Source organism: Sphaeramia orbicularis, chromosome 24 (assembly GCF_902148855.1).
Source record: "Sphaeramia orbicularis chromosome 24, fSphaOr1.1, whole genome shotgun sequence".
Taxonomy (NCBI): Eukaryota; Metazoa; Chordata; class Actinopteri; order Kurtiformes; family Apogonidae; genus Sphaeramia; species Sphaeramia orbicularis.
In genome coordinates, this window is record NC_043979.1 from 42,287,531 (window position 1) to 42,298,704 (window position 11,174).

Consider the following 11,174-nt stretch of genomic DNA (forward strand, 5'->3'; position numbering starts at 1 on the left):
CCCTGGATCAAAACAATATCAGCAATACTAATAAGACGTCTTAAAGCTAAGAGGATGATATTTAGGCCATCATTAACATCACTATGATGACACATGTCAAAACATTTTAACAACACCAGAAGTCAAAAAAAAAGTCAGAATTTTAAAGAAGCTTATTCAAGAAGAACAACAGCCACAGCGTCCCCCAGTTGTTAGGTCAACCCACTTCCCACGTTCATTAGGTCCTTTACAGTCAAGACCTGATTAGTTGAGACATCGCTGTCAAGACTTTGTCTGAGGACAGTCACTTGCTAAGAGGCCACATTAGCTGAATCTAATTAGATAGTCTCATTCCCATACATGTCTGCTAATTTACAGTCTAATTCCACTGTTCTCAACTGAAAACAAAAACAAACTTAAATGACTCATAATCCCCTTAACTATCTTGACCTTGTTTAAGGATCTCATATATGATGAGGCCACTTCCTTGGTAATGATTAGTAAGTGAAACAAAAAACTTGAATAGTAATTTTGCTGAAACATCTTAACTGCAGAACATGATGAAAAATCAGATCAGGTGTACGCAGTAAAATCGAGACATTTTTTGTGAATTAGTGATTACAGGTGCCTGCTAGCTTTGCCAGTATGCGCCAAGATTTCTGATTAAACGAATGATGAGCTGTGAGATAGTCATGTGACCTGCAAGTCGAGGTTGGTGGCATTGGCATCCAAGAGGGGGCAGCTGGGAGAAAAGGGAACCTTTTATCTTCTGATTTGAATAAGATGGCCTGGATCTGTCACAGTGTTTACCCCTCCGTATGGTCCAAGAGGGGGCACACACCACAAACAACAACAAAATGAACAAACTCGGTCACACACTACAACGGCCATTGTGTCATTGTGCTTTTTTTTTTTTTTTTTTTTGGTAGTGCTTTGTTGTCTAAATTTCCTTCATTAAAGTCCCACTGATGCAGATGATGTTCATCCTTGTTCCCAAAACGGAGTGTTTCTGTTCTCCCCTCCCTCCACCAAACCATCCTCTCTACACCTGCTCAGATAACCACTCCTCTGTCTCTAGGCTCCATCCTCCTCTCTGCCCTCTCCACCTCTCCATTACTCATCCCGCTCTTTATCTTTAGAATACTCATGGGCTCTCCAGCTCCCTCATGTAAACTCATTCAACTTCCTCTTCTTCATCTTTTGCATAAAACCATAAGTTAGTGAGAGAAAAGGACCTCATTTCAAGACGGACAAGCTTACACACATGGTAACTGAGGCACATTACAATTAATAAATCAAATTTCCTACATTGATGAAGAGGAAACACAGAAGGTGAAAGAGTAGATGGAAACACACAACACAAGGTAACAGAGGGGACAGAAAATTTCTAGAAAATTAAGAAAACATTTTTAATAGAACAGCTACTACAATTTAAGAAGATGTCCGCTGCTTCTTTTACAAAATTTGGAGTTATATATTTTGTACTCACCTTGACATCAGAGAAGAACATCTTGAGCATATTAGAGCTTGGGTAGCGGGTGTAGAAAAACATGAGCTTGGCTTTCTTCAGATGATTTGGGGAGAGGCCCTCTTGGATCTGAAATAACTGCCATTAAGGACATTTACCACAATTCAGAGGAAAATACTTTATGTTAGGTAAGAGCAAATGTTGCTATTTATAATATCATCTAATAATTGGGAACACATTTGTAAGACATTATCATTTGGATGAGGGGTAACCAAATTTTTTTTTCAGGCATGAATACAGGATTGCCAGAGGGGGGGTGAAGACATTGCATCAAGGCAAAACCATTTGCCTGCAATTAGAATCGTACGTATCAGGTGTGAGAGCGTCACGGTAAATAAAAACGCTGGCCAGCACTACAGTCGATGCTTTTACATAAGGAGGCTCATTTCATAGTCAAAGTAAGCCTTTGCCTATACCCCATGCTAACCTCCACCCAAAAAAAGGAAGAAGAAAAAAGGAGACATTTGCATATCACAGACAAAGACAGCAGTTAACGCCAGTGACGGGCAAGAAGGCCTAATGGCTTGGCGGCAACACATGCCAAGCCTGAATATGACAGTGTGTTGTTGGCTTAATATCAGTGACAAACAAGGTCTAGGAGATAGTCCCAAACACTGGCCCAAGCAATGTGAGCAACCTTCTCGTACTCATATAGGCCATATACAATACATGTCAGAGGCCTTGTCTTCCTAATGGATCGGCTGGATTGAGCGGCAGAGACGATGGAGATGGGCTGGTGGGGGCACCTTGAGGGATAGCATGGTTCCAACCTTCAATTACATCCCCTCCTCCTCCCTCTGCTCCACCCCTGCCCCCCAGGCTCTCTGTTGCTGCCAAACCCTTGGAGGAGCAAAAGAAGGAGGAGGAGAAGGAGAAGAGGGGCTCTGAGGCTTTGGACTGCACTGGTGATGGGGGGACTGAAACACATCTGCGCCACCGAACGGCCCAAGCCATTTCCATGGTGAATAACAGCCGTATAATGCATCTGATAATATCAATCTGGAGGATAAGACATTGAAAAGGGAATGGGGATGGGGGCGGGCTGCATATTAAACCTCAGGCTGTTTCAATGAGGGTTTTCATCAAGCAAAGGCAATACGGGCTTTAAATTATATACAAGGTGCAGCCCTAAGTTTTCATGAAGACTATTTACACTTGAGTGGACAAAATACATTGGTTGACATTATTTATGATCTACAGGGGTGGCTGTGATCGTTAAAATCAGTCAAGTGTCCAGATGTAGCTGTAACTATAGAGTGGGAAGAAGGCATCAGCTGCTAGATTGGATTGCCCTTGGCCTCAGGGTTACACAGCAAAGCCAGCAAATGCTGAACCACGCTGGGTTGGCTCCTTAAAGACCCTGTCTACTTTGTCTGATTCAGTGAGAGAGAGGCAAAGGGAGAGAGAGAGAGAGAGAGAGAGAGAGAGAGAGAGAGAGAGAGAGAGAGAGAGAGAGGGAGTTAGTTGTATACGCAGCGAGGGTCTTGTGGGGGAAACCCTGGCAGACTGGTGTTACTCTGTCAGGCCTGGCCAAAAGAGCAGCACTTCACTCTCCACACCACACCATCTGCTCCAAGTGGAAAGGATACAATGGATCCTCAGACAGAGAGAGCGAGAGGGAGAGACAGAGCAAAAAAAAAAAAAAAAAAAAAAAAAGAGCTCTTTTTCAATAAGGCAAGGTTGGATTTGTTGTGCGAAAGCTGCGCACTTACACTTAGATTAATTTGTTTTTGCTTTTTCATTAGGATTAGCATTACTTTTCCTTTATCGTTTAAATTAAAAAATTATTTTACAACAAAGGACGTTGAGGTTTTTCCTCTGCAGGCATAAATGCAATATCGTTTCCCTTCAGCTTACAATTAAGAAGCTCATATCACCTGATGAGGCATTTTCATTTCCAATTCACTCACAGCTTGCAAATGTAATTGTGATTGGACTTAGGGGTGGCATGCGAGGCTATTATTTTGTCATGATGGTGCACTCATACCAGCTGGCCCACTGTTCGCATGCCACATCTGACAAGACATCATCATTCTCACAACACTTCCCCAAAGCCCAAAGCCATGAGAGGAAAATAGCTGCTCCTCTTCCTAATTCTAGGTGTAAGGACAAGAATATTTGGAGTCGGACTGAGAACAAATGAGGAAATTGATAGCAGCCATCTGCTCCACAATGCTGCTGAGAGCTGGTGAACTTGAACACACCTCACAAAATGTCTGACAAGCTGTCTCTGACTTGTGACGCTTGAAAATAAGAAGGAAACAGAAAACTACTGAAATATCAAACATTAAAAAATGGAAAAAAAAAAAAAAAAAGATTTCATAAATATAATATGAAATTGAATTACAAAGCTACTTGTTAAAAATATTAAACTTTGTTCCAGACCTGTGGAGTAAACTCTGGGAATCAAAAATAAAAACTAAAAAAACAGCACATGTGGACATGTTGTTATATCTATTCTTTCCATTTAGGGAAGTACATCTGTTAATGCCCTGAATTTATAAATGCTACTATGAAAGCCACAGCATCTGGCATATGTGCTTATTGTTTGATTGTTTTCTACTTTCTCTCAGTCTGTGTATTTCCTCTCTCCCTTTTCTCTTTTCATCCCTCCATCGGGAACCAGTAGAAGCAAAGGATTATGGATCTCTGGAAAGCGTTCACCCTTGGGTCAGAAGACAAGACAAGGCGAGGTAATGAAAGATAAACAGCTCGCTGCAAACACCTGTTAACGTCCGCTTCAAAGAAAAGACAGGGAGGAGGGGGGTTTGCAGGGAGGGAAAACAAAAAAAGAAGTATTTGGCTGCCAAGCAACAGCCGAAGGGCCCCCAGGCTGTTGACAGATCTTTATGAAATGAAAAAAAGAGAAAAGAAACGACAATGATTGTGGGCTTTTACAACAGCGATGGATGATAAGAGGAACACAAGAGAAAACACAAGCAATCATAAATATACATCTTTACCGAGTCCTCAGGCGAACCTTTTGTGACAAGCGCGCACACACACAAAGACACACACCTAGGAAAGGGTAGGTGCTCAGGTACACACAATACCAAATCAAGACAGCCAACGCGTTAAACATAGACTTTACCTCAACAGGTAAAAAGGTTGGATTGATTACTCAAACATGCAATGAATGGGAATGACTCAAAGACAAAGCTTCCAAGAACAACCAGTGTGACACAAATGAAACTTTCATAAGGGTTAGGGGGTGTTGAATACTTGGAGACTAAGGAGGTATAGCAGAAACAGAGAAGGGCCTGAATGTATCTGTTTAAGCTATTAGTCTTGACTCCCCAGGGGATTCAATTTGAGCCTCCCATAGGGGATAGCCTCTTTATCCACAGGGCATGATTGGGGCACACTGGGGTTAAACTATAAGGGAGGCTATATAAGACCATTGTTTGCCAAGTTTCATTATGCTATCTCCTTCCTTCTTTGGGACCATTTTTATAAAAGGAATTGGGGCAGTAAATGTCGTGGGGACCTAATCTTTGCAAGTAAGTGATATGTGACAAGAGAGCTTTTAAAGCACTCAAGGTTGAAGATGGAAGAAAAGGTTGTCTGGTGCTGTGAGAAGGAAGAAGTATAAAATAAATATAACAAGGCAGTACAATGGAATAGAGAGAACAGCAGTGGGAGGAAAAGTGATTCATCAACAATTTCTCAGTATCTTAGGCTAGTTTCAAAGAGGTTCAGAAAGATTTGATTTTTAACACTTTGTAGAGCAGATGAAAAATCTAGTGTCTATGTACAGAGGTAGTCACTGCCATACACATATTCTTATTTCTTCTTACTTCTAATGAAGCCTAAGGGTGAGATCTTTCTGCTGTTATGCAGTATATAAGTGTTACGTACTAAATTTTGATTTGACTATTTTTCGTTTTAGATCATTACCCTGTAGACTCCAGAAAATTTTGAACTGAGCCATTTGTTTGAGTATTTCTCACAAAACCTCCACACACACACTCATACCAAGAAGATTTTTCTTAAGGATACGTTGCTGCCTGAGTAGGGTGAGATGTCAGCCATGTCCTGGAGGTCACTGCACTCAGATTTGATGAGGGACAAGGACAGGCCCTCAGCTGTGCTGCCAGGGTGTGCTGGTGAACAAGAGCGATGGTGGTGACTCAAGTGGTGACCTGATGCCATCTTGGTCCTCAGGCTGGTGGTTTCCCGGGACAGGTCCATGGAGTCTGGTGAGGAACGCTCCTTGCCTGGGTAGCCACCTGTAGGTGCACCCAGGGGACTCTGGAAAGGGTAGCCCATGAGTGGCAGGGGAAAGGGGTGTCCTGAAGGAGGGGGGCTAAAGCCCATAGAGGCAGAGAGTGAAGACGGGTGGAGGGAGGGTGGTGGTGGCCGCCATGTGCACCTACAGCTGTGGACTGGTGGTGGTGCTCACTGGGTGTCTTCCTCACTACCATGGCAGAGCCTCAGTTTGGTCATTGGCTGTGCCTGGCATCCCGGGTATGCAGCAAAGGAGTCTAGTGGGTTGGGAATGATGACATCGCCAAAGCACTGCAGCCGCTGGTGGCGGTGTGGAAGTTGGGATTGTCTCCATTTACTGCAGCCGGAAACCTTTCAGGAGGTATGGAAAGTGGAGGGAAGGCCTGCTGGGTGTGGGGCGTGGAGGCTTGGCAAACACCTTAACCACTGTGTCCACCACCTGCGTCATGGCTGAATTGAGCTCCTGCTTCAGCGTTTCTGCCAGCTGTTTACCTTCAGCGTGCATGGAGGAGCCTGGACCTCCCTGTCCTTTGCTTCGGCCGAGCCCCTCTCTTCTTGGCTTCTCTCCGTCCGCCAACAGGGCCTGTTCCTGAAGTAACGCCCGCGCCCTGTCCAGGAAATGGCCTGGGTCCAGGTCAGACATCTCATTGTCAGAGCGCAAGTCATCTCCACCCCTGTCATCACCGCCGGTGTCAGACCTGGCCGGACTGTCCTCTGACATGTTTCCTATGTCATTATGGAGGTCATTGTGGAGGTCGTTATGTTCTGAGTCGTCAGTTGAGTCGTAGATCTGAAAGAACTTCTCCTGCAGCTGGCGCAGCTGCTTCTGCATGTCCTCCAGCTGCAGCTTTAGTTGCCGTCGCTCCTCCTGCTTCTGTTCTTTCCTCTGGCACACCAGCTGTGTGAAGCTCTGCTGCTGCTGCTGAGGCAGACGCTGCTTACGCTTGTTCTCCCGGCTGCTGCTGCACACCTCACCGCCCCGTGGGCTGCTGGGGGCCTGCTGCTGAGACTGCGGGGGCGGGCAGTCTAACTCCATCTCACGTTCTCCATCCATCTCATGGTCACGCTCATGGCGGGAAGCAGCAGGTACCACCACGCTGGGTGAGTGGCTCATACCACGAATATGTTCTCTACTCGGGCTCGCTTGGCACGCAGGTGTTCATCATTGAGACGTTCAATGTCAAAGGTGCCTAGGCCAGGAGGACGGCCAAATGGTGACAAGCACTCCTGAGGGGTGCTGTCCTGGGAGGAATTACTACAGGCGTCTTCTTGGGGGGCTTCTGAACTTGTATTAGAGAGCCCTGAGCTGGGGAAGCCCACGTCCCCTCTTTCACCCCTGTCTCCTCTTTCTCCCCGTTCTGGTCCTCCTCCATTTTTAGCCATGTTATTCTTGAGAAGCTGGGAGATAATGGTGGTGCCAGGGAAGGGCATCATGGTGTCCTCATATGAGTTGGCCCGCTTCAGTAGCTTTCGTAGTACATTAGACTTGGACTCACTGTCGCTAGCTGACACAACGCCAGGCCCACCATGTGGCTGCACTACAGAGCAATCCATGGAGTCTGTGTCTGATCCGTGGTGAGAGTGAGAGCTCAGAGAGTTCATGGCACTGAAAATGGCTGCTTTGGCGCGGGCAATGTTATCAGTGGTTGCTGCTGTGGCTGCTGCTGTGGAGGAAGCTGTGCTGCCCACGGTCCTCTTAACACCAATGTCCACACGTCTTCGCTTGGTCCTGTCTGTTCAGAAGGGAGTCGCTGTCATGGTCCGGCATCACGGGCTGCTGCTATTGGGCCATATCCCGCAAAGTCAGTCCTCTTGGATCGAAGCCTCTGAGTACCTGTGGGCAAAAATTCAGATACATGACTCATTAGAGTGAAAAATATCCAATATTCTAATTCACTGCTCTTAGACAATTTTAATTTCAATACTAAATGCAGAAAAGAAAAGAAAAGAAAGGCTTGAAAGTCTGTAACAATAAAATCTTTATAATTTGCATCACCTGAAACGCATACAGTACATCTTTTATATAAAGCAGGTGTGATCCCTACTATCATGTTCTACAAGGACTAGAACATGATTACATTCTTGCTGTGAGGACCAGTAACAGAGGTATATGGAGACCAGGCAAGATGGGGTCAGAATTAGGCCTTGGCGCAACATTCCAGGGCAAAGTCCTACATTTATCCTGTCCCCTGTTACACGCCATGAGACACTGAACCAGTTCCCACGAACACAAAGCTGCATAAAATTATGATAATTACTTAAGTACTTGTCCTCATTTACATGTTTGTGCCGTGTGAGCCTATGCAGGAGCTATTAACTAAAAAATATTTAAAAAGAAATAGGGTTAAGATTATCTGAAAATGTTGCGTATGAAGGAAAAGTAGTTCACATTGTACACACCACTGTTGATGTTTTTCTAAATCCTATTTTGTTAGGGGCTTGAGAAAATGTTCTTATATGTAAGCGTTTTCATACATTTTGTAATTTTAAGATTCAAGTCTTGTGTCCACATTAATCAATATGACCATCATATCTTAGGCAAAAAGGGAGAGTGACACATAAAAGAAACAAAGTAGGCCTATTGATTTTGGTGCCAGCGTGAGCTCACTTCTATGTTTTTTGTTTGTCTTTTCATCTGGCAAGGGCAGTTAATTCTGCTCAAATGAATAGGTCGCAAGGGTCAACTCTGGCAAGGAGCAACTTAAATCGCTCTTACAAAAACCCTAATGCCCCTCTGAAAGCAAAACGTTTGTCAGTACAGGCCTGCATCAATGACACAATGTAAGCAGTAGTGTCCTTAGTCAGAACTTCATCAGATCCGTCCTGTCACACATATAGTGATATTAGAAGACACACTGTGATCCAGACGCCTCAGCTTTGATTATTTTAACATTTATAAAGTTAGTAAATATTTTTAAAACAGGAACTGAATTTTTAATTTTTTTTCTGCAAATTGATTTTTTCTTTTTACACTTCTCAAAAAAGCATAGTCACAGAGTAAGAGTGTAACACTGCTCAGTCGAAAATACACTTCAAAATAAATCTGGACTTTCTATTTTAATGACAGAAATTTAAAAAAAAAAAAAAAAAACTGGATAAGACCTGTGTTAGATTTTGTTATAATATTAGGCATTTGATTTTATCTAATATTAGTGTTAAGGATCCAGAATGGGAGATTTAACAAGGGTGAGATGTAAAAGTTTTTCTTGTTGTGAATTTAAGAACCCTGTCATCGTCACCTCGTTAAAAGTCAGTCAAACAAAAACACTAACACACACACACTGAGACTCACACTTCGCTGTTGGCATAGTTTGTGTAGTGTGATGCATCGCATAACTGAAATGCACTGTTTGACTGACACCGCAGAAAAACAATAAATTATCACCATGAAGCTGTTAAATTTCAAATTTGTTGTTTGACAAGATGGATTAAATAATTTCCCTAAAAATGTCCTGTTGAAGTAAGAGCAGCACTATTCTAAAATAAAACCTTTTGATGAATAGCTTTGGCTCGAGACTTGACAGGCATAACCAGGAGTTCAGACAAGAGGTGATACATCTCCTAGAAAAAAAAAAAAAAAGAAAAAACTTGACTTGATCGCCTCAGGATCTTAACAATGAGCTTGAAATAGTCACTAGCACCTGTCTTTTCCGACGGTGCACCTGTCCTCCATTGCCCATGCGCACTCTCTCTCCCTCTGTCTGGTAGAAAACCTTTATAAACATTTCAAGCCCCTAAATGTGCGCGACTGATAAACAAAAAAACACCTTAGATGTTTCCAACTTTCTGCTCCTACTGTTAACTCCACTCCAGCTTCTGATGAGTTGAGGTTGGAAAATGTTCTGAATTAAACTGTTGCTGGAACTTTTTCTGAGTCTAAACAAGAGTCCAATTCGAGTTTTTGTAGAATGGTAAAGTTAAAGCATATTGTCTTTACGCGCAGTGCTAAGTAACACTGACAGAGTTGCGCACGGTGTTAAACATGTAAGCGGCGTTTTCTCTCATTTGACCGAATGCGTCTCCAGAAAGAAACACAACACAGCCGCAAAAACTAAGAAACTCAACATTCTGCAACTATCTGGACATGAATTCCGAGTCAAACTTGATAAGAGGTGTAAAATGCGCTTTAGACAACCGGACAAAGACAATGTGAGGTAGTTGCAAATTCAAGCTTTTTCGTGAAACATGGGACAAGACAAGTCAACTGAGTTTTCCAACTAAATCGACCTTTAAATCCAGTTTCCCGTTTTAAAAACACACGCTTCCAAACTTACTTTGCAAAGTTGCAAATCAACTTGATCTCCGCTTTGATGGGGAAGGTTGGGCTACCGTCCGCAAATCATCCTCGCAAAATACACAGGCTGCTCAACGCAACTCTTACCACATATCAAGATGAGCGGAACGAAACAGAGCAAATAATGTCGCATAGATATGATTAGCTGTTGTTCACCAGAATAAATTTCCTCGTTAATGATGTTTGATTTGGTTTATTTTTTCCGCCCACCGTGCGCAGGCGAGGCAGAAAAAAGAACAAGAGAGGGAGGTATCCGAGGACAAGGTTACTTACCCTTTAGATGAAGAGGGGGACAACCTGAACTCCTACGGCAAAAAAGAGAATATACGCAGAGCCCGGCGGATTGCAGGATGCTGGAATATAACAATTTCTCAGAGAAGGAAGAGCTGGAATAAAGTCAGCGACGCGAGAGAAAGGAACAAATAGGAAAAATATAGAAGATGAAAAGAGCTCTCGCGTGTCGGTTTCTCCCTCTATCCTCTGCTGTGACTAAAAGAGTGAGAGACATAGAGAGAGTGCAAGAGAGAGAGAGAGAGAGGCTCTGTGTGTGCGTCTCCGAGGCGCACTGGATGCAGAGGACTGGATGCTGAAGCGCTCCTCCGCCACTAAGATTCACTTAAGACGCGGCTGAAGGAAACAGGAAGACGTGCGCGTCATGAGCGGCGTGATGTAACTGTCGCAACCTACCAATAAGAACCGTCCGTCCGGTCGGGAGAACAACGCACTGAACTTGACCAGAGAATGGGACTTGAGCATGCAACTAAAGAGAGAGAGAGGAAAAAAGGAAATACCACTCTTACAAATGTCTTTCTTCTCAAATCACCGACTGCGCGAGTAAGAATCGTTACGCACTTTGACATTGCACTCCCTGAGCCACAATAAAACACACAGCTTCACATCTAATTGTGCGATTTATCATTATGTTCCATCTTAAACCTTAAAGGGAGAACTTTCAGAAAGGGAAAAGGACAGTTATTTCGACTTCAGATAAAACCATAAAAAGATGAGAGGAAGTATTAGAATAAGCTGGACAAGAAGTGGAAAAGTCGCACCTTTATTATTTGACTATTTTTAAAAAATAAAAATACAAATAAAATGGAAAAGAATGCAAAGTTAATTTTGTTAAGGATTGTTTCGTTTAATCAA

The 11,174-nt window shown here is 43.4% G+C and overlaps 1 pseudogene; it reads right to left on the reverse strand.

Moving 5' to 3' along the window:
* Positions 1 to 10,279, reverse strand: part of LOC115415461 (prospero homeobox protein 1-like) — a 31,118-nt pseudogene extending 20,839 nt beyond the window's left edge.
* Positions 10,280 to 11,174: the final 895 nt, after the last annotated feature.